Source organism: Electrophorus electricus, chromosome 5, assembly GCF_041902795.1.
Source record: "Electrophorus electricus isolate QZ-2024a chromosome 5, ASM4190279v1, whole genome shotgun sequence".
NCBI classification, from domain to species: domain Eukaryota; kingdom Metazoa; phylum Chordata; class Actinopteri; order Gymnotiformes; family Gymnotidae; genus Electrophorus; species Electrophorus electricus.
The window spans coordinates 30,989,666-31,000,879 of record NC_137501.1 but is presented as its reverse complement, the minus strand read 5'-3'; the positions used below and the strand labels follow the sequence as shown (position 1 = coordinate 31,000,879).

The following is an 11,214-nucleotide window of genomic DNA, read 5'->3' as shown; positions in this document are numbered from 1 at the left end:
AATACAATATTTTGAGTGTAGTTTCTTTTTCTGATGAATGATGAATGTTACTTGTATGTAAAATTAAATACATCTGAACAACATTCTGTTTACATGACAATCAAAGTCCCTTATGTACAGACCAGTACTTAATAAGGCTCGGGCAGGTGTTGCTCAGTGATATCAGCACTTAATAAGGCTCGGCAGGTGTTTCTCAGTGATATCAGCGCTTAATAAGGCTCGGCAGGTGTTTCTCAGTGATATCAGCGCTTAATAAGGCTCGGGCAGGTGTTGCTCGTGATTCAGTGATTCAGAACGGTTTCACGGGGGAACTGAGGCAAGTCCAACACATAATATGTGATATGACATGAAGTTATCTTACTGAAGTACCCAAAGACAACACGCTACAACATGCTACAAAACAGCAGCAGCCAATAACGCAGCAAAGCATCAGTACACATTATGTACAGTGTACAGTTTGTGTACAGTGTACCTCATAATAAAAGAAAAATGGGAAACCCTTGTTTTAACATGGTTGACTGATTCATTAGAAGGAAAAGACCTTGAGGTGTTTGGATCACCGAACAACCAAAGTCTGCATTATTTGTCTGGAAATTCAGGCTGTATTTAACTTTATATCTGTAAAGTTCATTAAGAGCAGAAATGAATCTATGTTTCTCTAAAAACCCCTCAAGGGTCGTATTTAAAGTTTGCCAAATATTGGCCGCAGAAGAAGCACTCAGCTCACAGTTAGGTATTCTCCACCGGGTGGGGCTTTGCTGAACAGGTAAGTTATGTTGGTGGTTTGCTACCGAAAATAGCAAGCCAGATCATGATTGTTGTGGAATTTTGTAATATAATGCAAAATTAGAATTGTGAAGTTTTATATCCGGTGTTGGCTTGTTAATTCGCTAATATTAGCCGATTACTTTGCTATTCGTACTCCAGCGTGATTACTATCATCAGATACATCCGCCTGGGGAGATGGGATGCAGCAAAACCCACCTTACCAAATGTTTTATTTCTTTTGCCTACACTGAAGGGTGTAATTAGCATGGTGTTTCAGAACATATTGTAATGTTGGACCTTAACGTGATTAGTGTGAGCGTAATATTGATTTTGGCAGAAAAGATAATACAACATGGGGAAAAAATCATGACTAGGTGTAGCCGAGTAATGGGCAGCCAACAGAATCAACGGTCATGACATGCACGCTGCTAATTGGGTGTAATTGACTCATTTAATGAAAGGGGCATGTTCAAATTAATAGCAGTGTGGAGTTCAATGAGTGAGGTCATTCATTCTATGAAGAAACAGGTGTCAATTATGGCTCTTATTTAAAGAAGGAGGGCAGAAAATGTTGTATCTGCTGGTTTTAGCCCTTGATCAGTGAGTAAAATGGGTCATTCCAGACATTGTACTGAAGGAGAAAGAACTCTGATGAAGAAGTTGATTGGAGAGGGGAAAACATATAAAGAAGTTCAGAAAATAATTGGCTGATCAGCTAAAATGATCTCAAATGCTTTAAAATGGCAAACAAAACCTGAAACACGTGGTAGGAAAAGAAATACTACCATCCGCGTAGATCATAGAATAACAAGAACGGCAAAGAAGCAGCCAATGATCAGCTCCAGGGAAATCAAAGAAGATCTTCAGTTGCCTGTGAGTACTGCAACAATCAGAAGAGGCCTTACGTGTAGCCAAACTATTTCCAAGAAACTCTCGTAAAGTACCAATGCTGAAAAAAAGATGTGTTGAAAAGGTTACAGTTTGCCAAAGAACACATTGGCTGGCCTAAAGAGAAGTGGTGGAGCATTCTATGGACAGATGAGAGCAAGATTGTTCTTATTGGGTCTAAAGGCCAGAGACAGTTTGTGAGACGACCCATAAACACTGACTTCAAGCCACAGTACACTGTGAAGACTGTAAAACATGGAGGTACAAGCATAATGGTTTGGGGATGTTTCTCATACTTTGGAGTCGGACCCATCTATCGCATACCAGGCACCATGGACCAGTTTGAATATATCAAAATACTGGAAGAGGTCATGTTGCCTTATGCTAAAGAAGAAATGCCCTTGAAATAGGTGTTTCAACAGGACAACGACCCCAAACACACCAGCAAGCAGGCAACATCCTGGTTCCAGACCAACAAGATTGATGTTATGAAGTGGCCAGCCCAATCCCCAGATTTCAATCCGATTGAGAATTTGTGGAGTGACATCAAAAATGCTGTTTTTGATGCAAAACCCAAGAATGCAGAAGAACTGTGGAATGTAGTCCAGTCAGCTTGGGCTGGAATATCTGTTCGCAGGTGTCAGATGTTAGTTGACTCCATACCACACAGATGTAAAACGGTTATCAGAAATAAAGGCTATACAACTAAATACTAGTTCAATGATCAACAGAAAAGCAATATCTGTAAACAGCTTTCATTTTATTCTGTAAATATTCGAGATTGTAAATGAAAATGAAGACACTGCTATTTTTTAAACAGCCCATTATTCTTTTTTCTTCATTTTCAGTTTAAAGACTGATATTTCATTCATGGTTTCATTTGGAATTGAATGTGCAGTGCTCTCCAGTGCCTTTGTGTATATGGAAATAAATGCTATTATGAGGATTGAGCTTTTTCTCAGGTGTTTTAAACACACTGCTATTATTTTGCACATAACTGTATAAACCCCAACATGCACAGTGAAGTAGTATTATGCCAAAAGCTGATGAGGTTGAATGACCTGGCAAATTTGGATACAACAGCAGTATCTCTAAAAACCTATAGCACATTGTAGTTCTAATGCAACCAATGTATTCAACAGTTGTTGACATTCCAGGTTGGTCAGGATGACTCCGATCTTCATATAAGCAAGTGAGACCAGAAGTAAAGTACAAACTTTCCAGAAATGTAATGTGTGACAAAGGTTGTAATGGCCTTGCAAAAAAAAAAAAAAAAAGTCTTCTGATTCAAGATCAACTGTGCCTCTTACATTAAAGTCAACTGGTTAGAATTAATCCAAATAGCTAAAATCACATTTTAATATAGTCCAGAAATTGAACGCTTGGCGTATCACACGTATTCTACACATCTTAGCACCGCAAGTTAGACCACGGTATACCTACCAGCATTACACACAAACACACAGCAAAACCTCAGCAAGACTCAGAATATGACTGGCAACCAAATGGTAAACACAGTCAACTAAGCAGAATAAATTAAATACAATAGTTATGTGAAATCAGCCATTAAATTGTCACCAAGGACAGCAGGCACATTCAGAATCCCACCATTATGAAACACAATAAACAGTCCACTACACATAACTGAAGGGGCCATAGAATGCAGGTATTGTCTGAAAAGGTACTGGCGTATGCTTTCCATAAACCGTGTTTTTTGAGACTGTTTCTCTTTTATTTTTATTGGGTTTGCCTCTTTCTCGCCAAGAAATACTTTGAGACATTGTGCTCCCTGTAGTATGACCTTAATCTTAGAAATCTCAACCCTCCTGCTTTAATGAACTCACTTAATCTGCTGCCATGACACTCTGAGAGACTTGATTGAGCTTGACTGGCATCACTGATACTGCATGGATTAGATCATCTCTCACAGACAGGGAGCGGTTTGTTTCTCTCAGCAGCTCTAGGTCTGATATTGTCACATGGCGTTCCCCAGGGTTCAATTCTTGGCCTTTTACTTTTCATTACATACATTATCACTTGGAAATATCATCAGATAGCATGGCTTCAATACTGTCATTTCATGGCCACATGAAAAAACAGCTTATTTCTGTCTCAAGAACATTACCTGGTTGCTTTCTTCTCTCACGCTGCAGCCGAGACCCTTATATAAGCTTTTGCACATAGGCTGCATTTCGACTACCATCCTGTGGCCTTAGAATGTAGAAATATATCCAGAACTTAGCGGCCAAGGTTCATAACCATTCCAGCTTTTGAGAACATGCATCACCTATGCCCAAATGTCTTCACGGACTCCGTGATCAATTCCACATACAATACAAAATACTTTTGGTTTTTAGGTCTCGCCATGGTCCGATAATGAACTAGCAAAAACGTGATTATGGATGCATAGCCAGCTACGTTGGGCACTCGATTGGCTAGCTAGCTTAGCTGGCTAGCATATTAGTTAACACTACTGTGCATATCATGAGTTAGGCTATTCCATATGCATTTATAGGTTAATACGTTCTGTGGAATACAATATATAGCTAACATAGATTTGATCAATTTAATTAGCTTATTTGTGGATAACAAAAGGTATGCACAAATAGCATTTGGTATGAAATGTAAATGTGTAAATATTTTCTCATGACTTTGGTGAAAGGTGTTCATGGATATATTTCTGGTACTGCTGTTGTACTGTTTTCCTTGTGTGTATATTTGCACACAACACAATAACAACCAGAACTCTAAACCAATACATGGGAGTCAAGATATAGCCTCCATTCTCCAGTGCTTTACTGAACTTCACATTCATAAGAAAAACAAAATACAGTACGAATAATTGACATTTAGATGGTGTTTTTATCCAAAGCAACTTGAGTAATTGATGGTTAAGGGTCTTACTCAGGGCAGTGGCGGGACTTGAACCAGCAACCTTTCGATCAGTAGTCCAAATACCACAGTACAGGGCGACTGGAAAAAGCTACTGAATATTGCGCTGCTGAGCATGACATTTACGTACCGTCATCTTAACATTTAGTTGGATAAACATTTTAAAACTATGCAAACTTCAATAACTAATCGCAAATCTTGTACTGAAATGGTTTTTAGCTCGTTAATCTTATATGGATTATTCTTATGGGACTAAGAATAGAGGCTAAGATATCAATATAGAAATAATTTACACAGTACTTCAGCAGAGATGATTAAAGTGCTAAAGTGAACAAGAGCCACAAATACTTCTAAAAATATTACTATAGGGTCTGCATGATATCTTAAACAATTACACACCATGCTTTCAATGGCAAAAACAAACAAGATTACAGCGGATTTACTTTACATAAGCAAGGAGAGTTGCTGCCGTGTTAGACTCAACTATTTCCTGTTTTCCCTTTGCAAGGGAAACATAAAGGCTGGCAAACGAAAAGTCCTGCACAAGGCGGTGCAGCTGTAGGACAGAACAGCTGTAGCTTTATATATGCTGGTTCATGTTGCTTTGAAAATAGGTTAACTATATGCTTTTTATCTTATGGGAGGAAGTCACTATTCCAGACGCACAAGCAAGGCATGCTGCATCCACGTCTCACCTCAGCACTACTTCACTCTCTTGTACTGCTGCTTTAAGGAAGCACGCACACGAATGCCTGCCCTCGGTTGACCCATTAGATTATGGGGCAGTTGGAGTATGTTGCGCATTTGGTTTTGGGTTTAGGCGTCTTGGAGAAACTTCAGGAACACGGAGTGACACCCTTCAGAAAAACCGTTACAGAATCTGAATGGCTTGCGCTATCTATACCATTTTTTAACAAGAAGCTTGTAAAGTAAATAATGTAAATAATTTTTTTTTTTTCTGTGACGTCTAACATCCCGAATTTAACTTTATATCAACATTCAAAGTTTTTTTATTTAAGTCATGATCTATGATGGTACATGTCTGACCTTTAATTTAAGTGATTAGTAAGTAGGCAGTGCTTAAATTGGGGAACAGCAATAAGTAACTTTTACAACCAAAAAGCAGCAAACAGTATTTAAGAAAGTGATTATTTATTATTTTACATTTTTCTCTAAATTGCTGCTCACATGAGATGAAGAATCAAACTGCTTTGTAGTCCTCAAATCAACCAGTTTATTCCACAGAGTGTGGGACCCCACACAGAGGTGATGTTTTAAAATGATTTAGTACAGAATCTCTGAAGCATCATGCCACTAGGTGTCAGTATAACGGCTGTTTCATAATGTGGAAAAGAGTAATTGGAATGACTTATAGCAATAAATAGAACTGCATGGAAAAACAGGTGGAATTTACTCCGTTATGCCTTCTGCACAAAGAGAGATGGTATAGAGATTTGCTTTTAAAGATTTCACATAATGAAAAAGCAGCAGCAACAATCCATCGCTATTTTTGTAGAATATAGGGGAGATATCATATTTCTCCTCTGGCCCTTTAGATGGAAAACAACTTTTCAAATCAGCCATTTTCATATGACATCCTCGAACGGACACCCTACGTGTCCCACACATAGCACTGCAACCATAATAAAAAATCTTGAGAAGATGTAAAAGATGAAATATGAGCAAAAATCGCCTGTAACGTTTGCAAAGCCTTGGTTTTGCTTCCTCCTTGTGGTCAAGAATATGCTGTCCAAAACTGATGAGGTTGTGACACATATCTAGCATCAGTTTGACCTTTGCATTTGTGTATTGTGTGAGGTTTTTTAAGTTCATTTTTTTCCATCAGGACAAAAACCTAAAATATATTATCAACTACAGTTATCAACAGCAAAAGTTAGAGGTTTATGGGAAAGCAACTCACAAACGGTGTTATTAGGCAAACTCCTCTCGACGCACAGAGACCAACGTGTCGGAAGATAAGACATAAGACCCGGCATTTTAAAAGGATGTGAGAGAAAGAGGACAAGGAAGTCCTTAAACGGCCCAGATGTTCCCAACACCACAGATAAAACAGTACTAGATTGCCACGCGGAAGTCCTCAGACAGCCAGATGTTCAACACTCTGTGTTTATCTGTATGAAACAGTATTGAAATACCCCTCCTTGAAACTCCTTCTTATCACAGATCATTATACTCCAGTGAGGTAAGTGAGATTCATTTTTATATTTATATATCATGCAAATGTTATATAAAAGTGAACAATTTTAAGTAATTATCAATTTATTGTAATTGTTAATTTCAGTTCAGTTGTGTTGGTCTGCAAGAGATTCTCCAGCAAAGTGTTTGAAAGTTGTTAACATTTTATTTGGTCTCATTTCTTCTCTTCTGTTTTCCACAGGTTAAAACTCATTAAAACAGGCAAAATAAAACACATTTATACATATAAAAAAAAAAAAAAAAAAAAAATTTGTCTCTCTCTTTCTCGCGCTCACACACATGCACGCACGCATACACACGAACGCACACACACGCATGCACACGCACGCACGCACGCACGCACACACTCTTTAAAATATGTCATAGAATGATTAGGCCCAGCCCAGTATGCCATTACACAATCACAAGACACAAGACAGACATTACAAAGCCCAGTGAAAACCTATCCATGAAAGTAAAGGATAAAACAACACAATCTTATACAGGCACTGCAAGAAGAGAATATGACATAATAAAGGCTACTATTAAAAAAGAACGGTGAATTAACAAAAAGCAACGTGTTGTAGTCTTAAAGAAGAAAAGAAGACTGACATATTGAAGAATATTTATGCAAATCCAAGATGGCGAGTTTCTTCAAACCCTTTGCAAAGGTTTGCGTCCATAATGGTGCCTGAAGGAGCCATTTTAAGTGTTATTATTTTGCATATTCTGAGTACAAATACTCGACATCTCTGAAGATGATCTGTAATGCACGTCAGACATCTCGATGCTTTACACAGACTATTGTTTAATTTGTCCCTTTGCAGCACCCATACAACTTAATCACATACTCCAGTGAAGTAGGCTATAAAATACAATATACAAAGCATCCTGATGAGGACTCTGTCCCTGTAAAATATCTTTAATCCAGTGTCTAAAAGGCCTTAATAAATATACATCTCTTTTAAAAATCTCTTAACTGTCACAGGGGATGTTTGCACAGTACTATGATTCTACAAGCTGGAAGCCAAGAAAGTTTCAAATTCAGCCTCCACCTGCTGAAGTTGATTGTGCTTAGCACAAAACAGAGCTGAGAAGCCGCCACATCGCTGTGGAGCAGTCAACACATGCCGCGCTCTCCAACACGGCAGCTAACGCCACGCATCCCTCTCCTTCTTCCTCCTCGTCTTCCTGTCATCCTGGGTTACAACTTTAAGATCAAGAAAGTATTTCTTTGGCACATAAATGTGTATATGATATGGCGGTTTCTTCTAGGAACATTTCAGTATTGTAGGCAATGGATTACCATCACCATTACTTGTTGAGAAGTATTTTTAGTTATACGTTCATGCGGCAAAAACTAGAAACAGCAGTTGAAAGCTAAACAATAAGAAATTGCTAACGACAGGGTACGTGATGAGTGGTAACTGGGCTTTGGTGTGTGTGCACCTGTTCAGTCACACCCAGGAACCCTTCTTGAATATCCACAAGTTGTCATCCTGGAAACGGATCCCAACATTCAGTTTAACTAATTTGAGAGTGAATCCCTGAAATGAGTTCAGCAGATGTTGGTCTTAGAAAAGAGAGCAGAAATAAATGAGAAATCATCAAGGTTTTTGCAGCCAGACGTAAATTGCGTCTGAATGAGATAACTAATGTTGATGTTTGGTGATGAATTAAAAATATTTCTGAACTAGGCTACATTCTGCTTTTAAAAGACTGAATAAATACCATCAGCATGGAACTGCTTGTGAATTGTGGATGTAAGCAGTTCACCATCTTTCCAAATCTTCAAATAAGACATAAAAAAATGTAGTTCTCCCTTCACTAGCCACTATGTACTGTTAGCCATGGTAGCATTTTCACTAAACTCTCCCGTTTTGGCTGGCACCAATATAATGACCCTCACTGAAGAGAACTTCAGTGCACGGACATAGTTCTTTACACCATCGGAGTTTCACTAGCAATGGCTGACCTGAATATTCTGGTTCTGTGCTGGTCCATTTGGGTTTCTAGTTCAAGGGACTGATTCTCTATAGCAGAAAAGCATGGTGTCTGAGACAGCAGGACGGCAAATCGACTCGTAGAGCAGGACGGCTCTATAAAGCAGGACGGCTAATCGACTCCTGATGTGTGTAGCCACATTAGTCAAGCTTATGCGTCACTTAGTAGGCCGTTACTGGAATTGTCCATTTTTCCTCAAGTGTTTTTGACGGCATGATGTTAGATGTGTGTGCACAGGAAAAAGAGAAAAGATGGAATGAGTGACATGAAAAGGTGGATTAAAAGGAGTGGAGGGGTTGAGGTAGGGTTTGACTTGAGCTCTGAAATGGGTGAACTCGTGAGTTTTTGAACTTCTTCTCAGCTGGAAACACCGTTAGAAGTGTAGCAGCAAAATGTTGGTACTAAACCAAGTGTTTTCAGTGCTACTGCTGAAGTTACACACAAAGCGCCCTGCCACAATAACACAACTAATCGGCAAAGTCTTCTCACAAATTCATACTGTGTCACAAGATATCTGAAGTCTAACAGTTTTTTCCCTTTATTTTGCTGAACAGCCACTCAGTGAAAATACTAATTTGCCTCCAAACAACTGATGACACGAATCCAAATTGCCACTTGCGCAGGCTTTCATTTTTTGCTTGTTAAACCGGAGGGGTCACAGTACTGACCCTTGGAGAACACACCACATAGCCTCATGAATGCATACTGTATAAGTATAACCTTATGCCTCTTTGAGCTAAAGACAACTCTGTCAGACTGCTATTTTGATGAGAAGATCTAAAAGTGATGTCTGTACCTGGAGTCTGTACCTGGAGTGAGAACTGTAGCTCGGAAACCGGCCCTAGTTCTCCAGCGGCAGAAGACGAATGCATGTGCAGGTTAATATTAGATCAAACTGAGGCTCATTTGAGGTGCACAAATAAACTTCTCAAACACAGCAGGGTCTTAAACAACAATTTAAATTTTCTTGCTGATTAAGAGAGGAGATCCAGATCAGGAGACAAATGGTGATAACAATTATGGCATTTAGCTTATGCTTTTATCCAAAGCAACTTACAATTACAACTGAGGGTTAAGGGTCTTGCTAACGGACCCAACAGTGGTAACTTGGCAGTGGTGGGGCTTGACCCCGCGACCTTCCGATTACAAGTCAGGTACCTTAACGGCTGAGCTACCACTGCCGTGAAGTCCATCATTTGTCTTTGTTTTAGCTGTCTGATGTTTATGACTGCTATAATGTACAAATTGTAAAAATACATGAACAAAAAACCTTCTATTGATGACATCTAATTTTGCTATGTAGTTTGTTAGTGGTACACAGCAACGATAGGATATGGCTATATATAGATATATATTAACACCCATCTGTCATTAGCCGGGGTATTAGGATAGTAAGTATGAGTGTGAGAGACTTAATTTGAGTGTTGGAAGGATTGTTTATCGCATAGGGTCCACATTTCTCACTACATCACTGAGATATGGGACAATATCCCAATATTTCAACAGCTAAGATGGGCTTGTGAAGGGATTTCATGGTTAGAAGACATGAAAACAGTTAAAGACAAGAACCTTGTTCAGTCCAGTATATGCGCATGAGTCAGGATGGGGGTACAGGGTCCCATGTACCCAGACACATGCTAGTCAGCAGTTCAAAAGCTTTCTAATTACAAGCAGTACGTCTGGCAGAGGCGATCCAGCTACATTTTTTTCTTTTTTCAATATATCCTTAAAACATTAATTAAGAGTTCAAGTCAAGAGAATTAGTCACAATGACAAATAGACCATTGTGGTGTTTGTTTAACACCATTGTGGTGTTTGTTTATGCTGGAACGTAAATGAATTATCTCAGGAAACACTCTCCATGACAACACTTCTCTAGTTTGCATAGTCTGTCTAAAGTGCTTATGAGAATCACAAAACCACAACTATTCAAGCACTGAACGTTTTGCAGAAGCGATACAACCAATCAGCTACTGAAATACAACAATGGCTGTCTTAAGATGGGTGGGTGTTCCACAACTCTATCAAAGTTACTTTCTACCTAACAAAAATACGTATGAAATTATTCCCACTAACGTTGCTGATATAATAAAATAGGCTGGGCTAGACTGGGAATGTGAAGGGCCTGTACTGCATGATGGCCTGTACTTCCTGCTACAGTGGAGCTGGCCTTTGTTTGCCCTGCTCTTTGGCACGTGTGTGGAACATTTAGCAAGTCTGATTTTGTTCCTCCTTGCAGAATGTTCCTTTGCATGCGGAACGTTGCAGTAGGCTTCCGGAACATTCCTAGATTATTACCTGCGCCTCTGTGAAAAACAATGCATCTCATGTTCTTGCCAACATAGCATATCTAAATCCAAGGCTGAAAGAAGGTTCTGCAGACTCTGGCTGGATGACCGCGACAAGGTCCGGATGATGTCTCTTGCCTTAAAAGTACGAGTTAACACAGGCAAACAAGTCTGCTCA

The 11,214-nt window shown here is 39.2% G+C and overlaps 1 protein-coding gene across 1 annotated transcript in view; it reads right to left on the bottom strand.

Annotated features, from left to right (window-relative positions):
- Positions 1 to 6,890: 6,890 nt before the first annotated feature.
- Positions 6,891 to 11,214, bottom strand: part of LOC145657922 (mitogen-activated protein kinase kinase kinase 11-like) — a 14,186-nt gene continuing 9,862 nt past the window's right edge. The window contains exon 9 of the mRNA XM_081714790.1: positions 6,891 to 11,214. This exon is cut by the window's right edge and continues 1,257 nt beyond it. The gene's annotated coding sequence lies outside the window, so the exon portion shown is untranslated.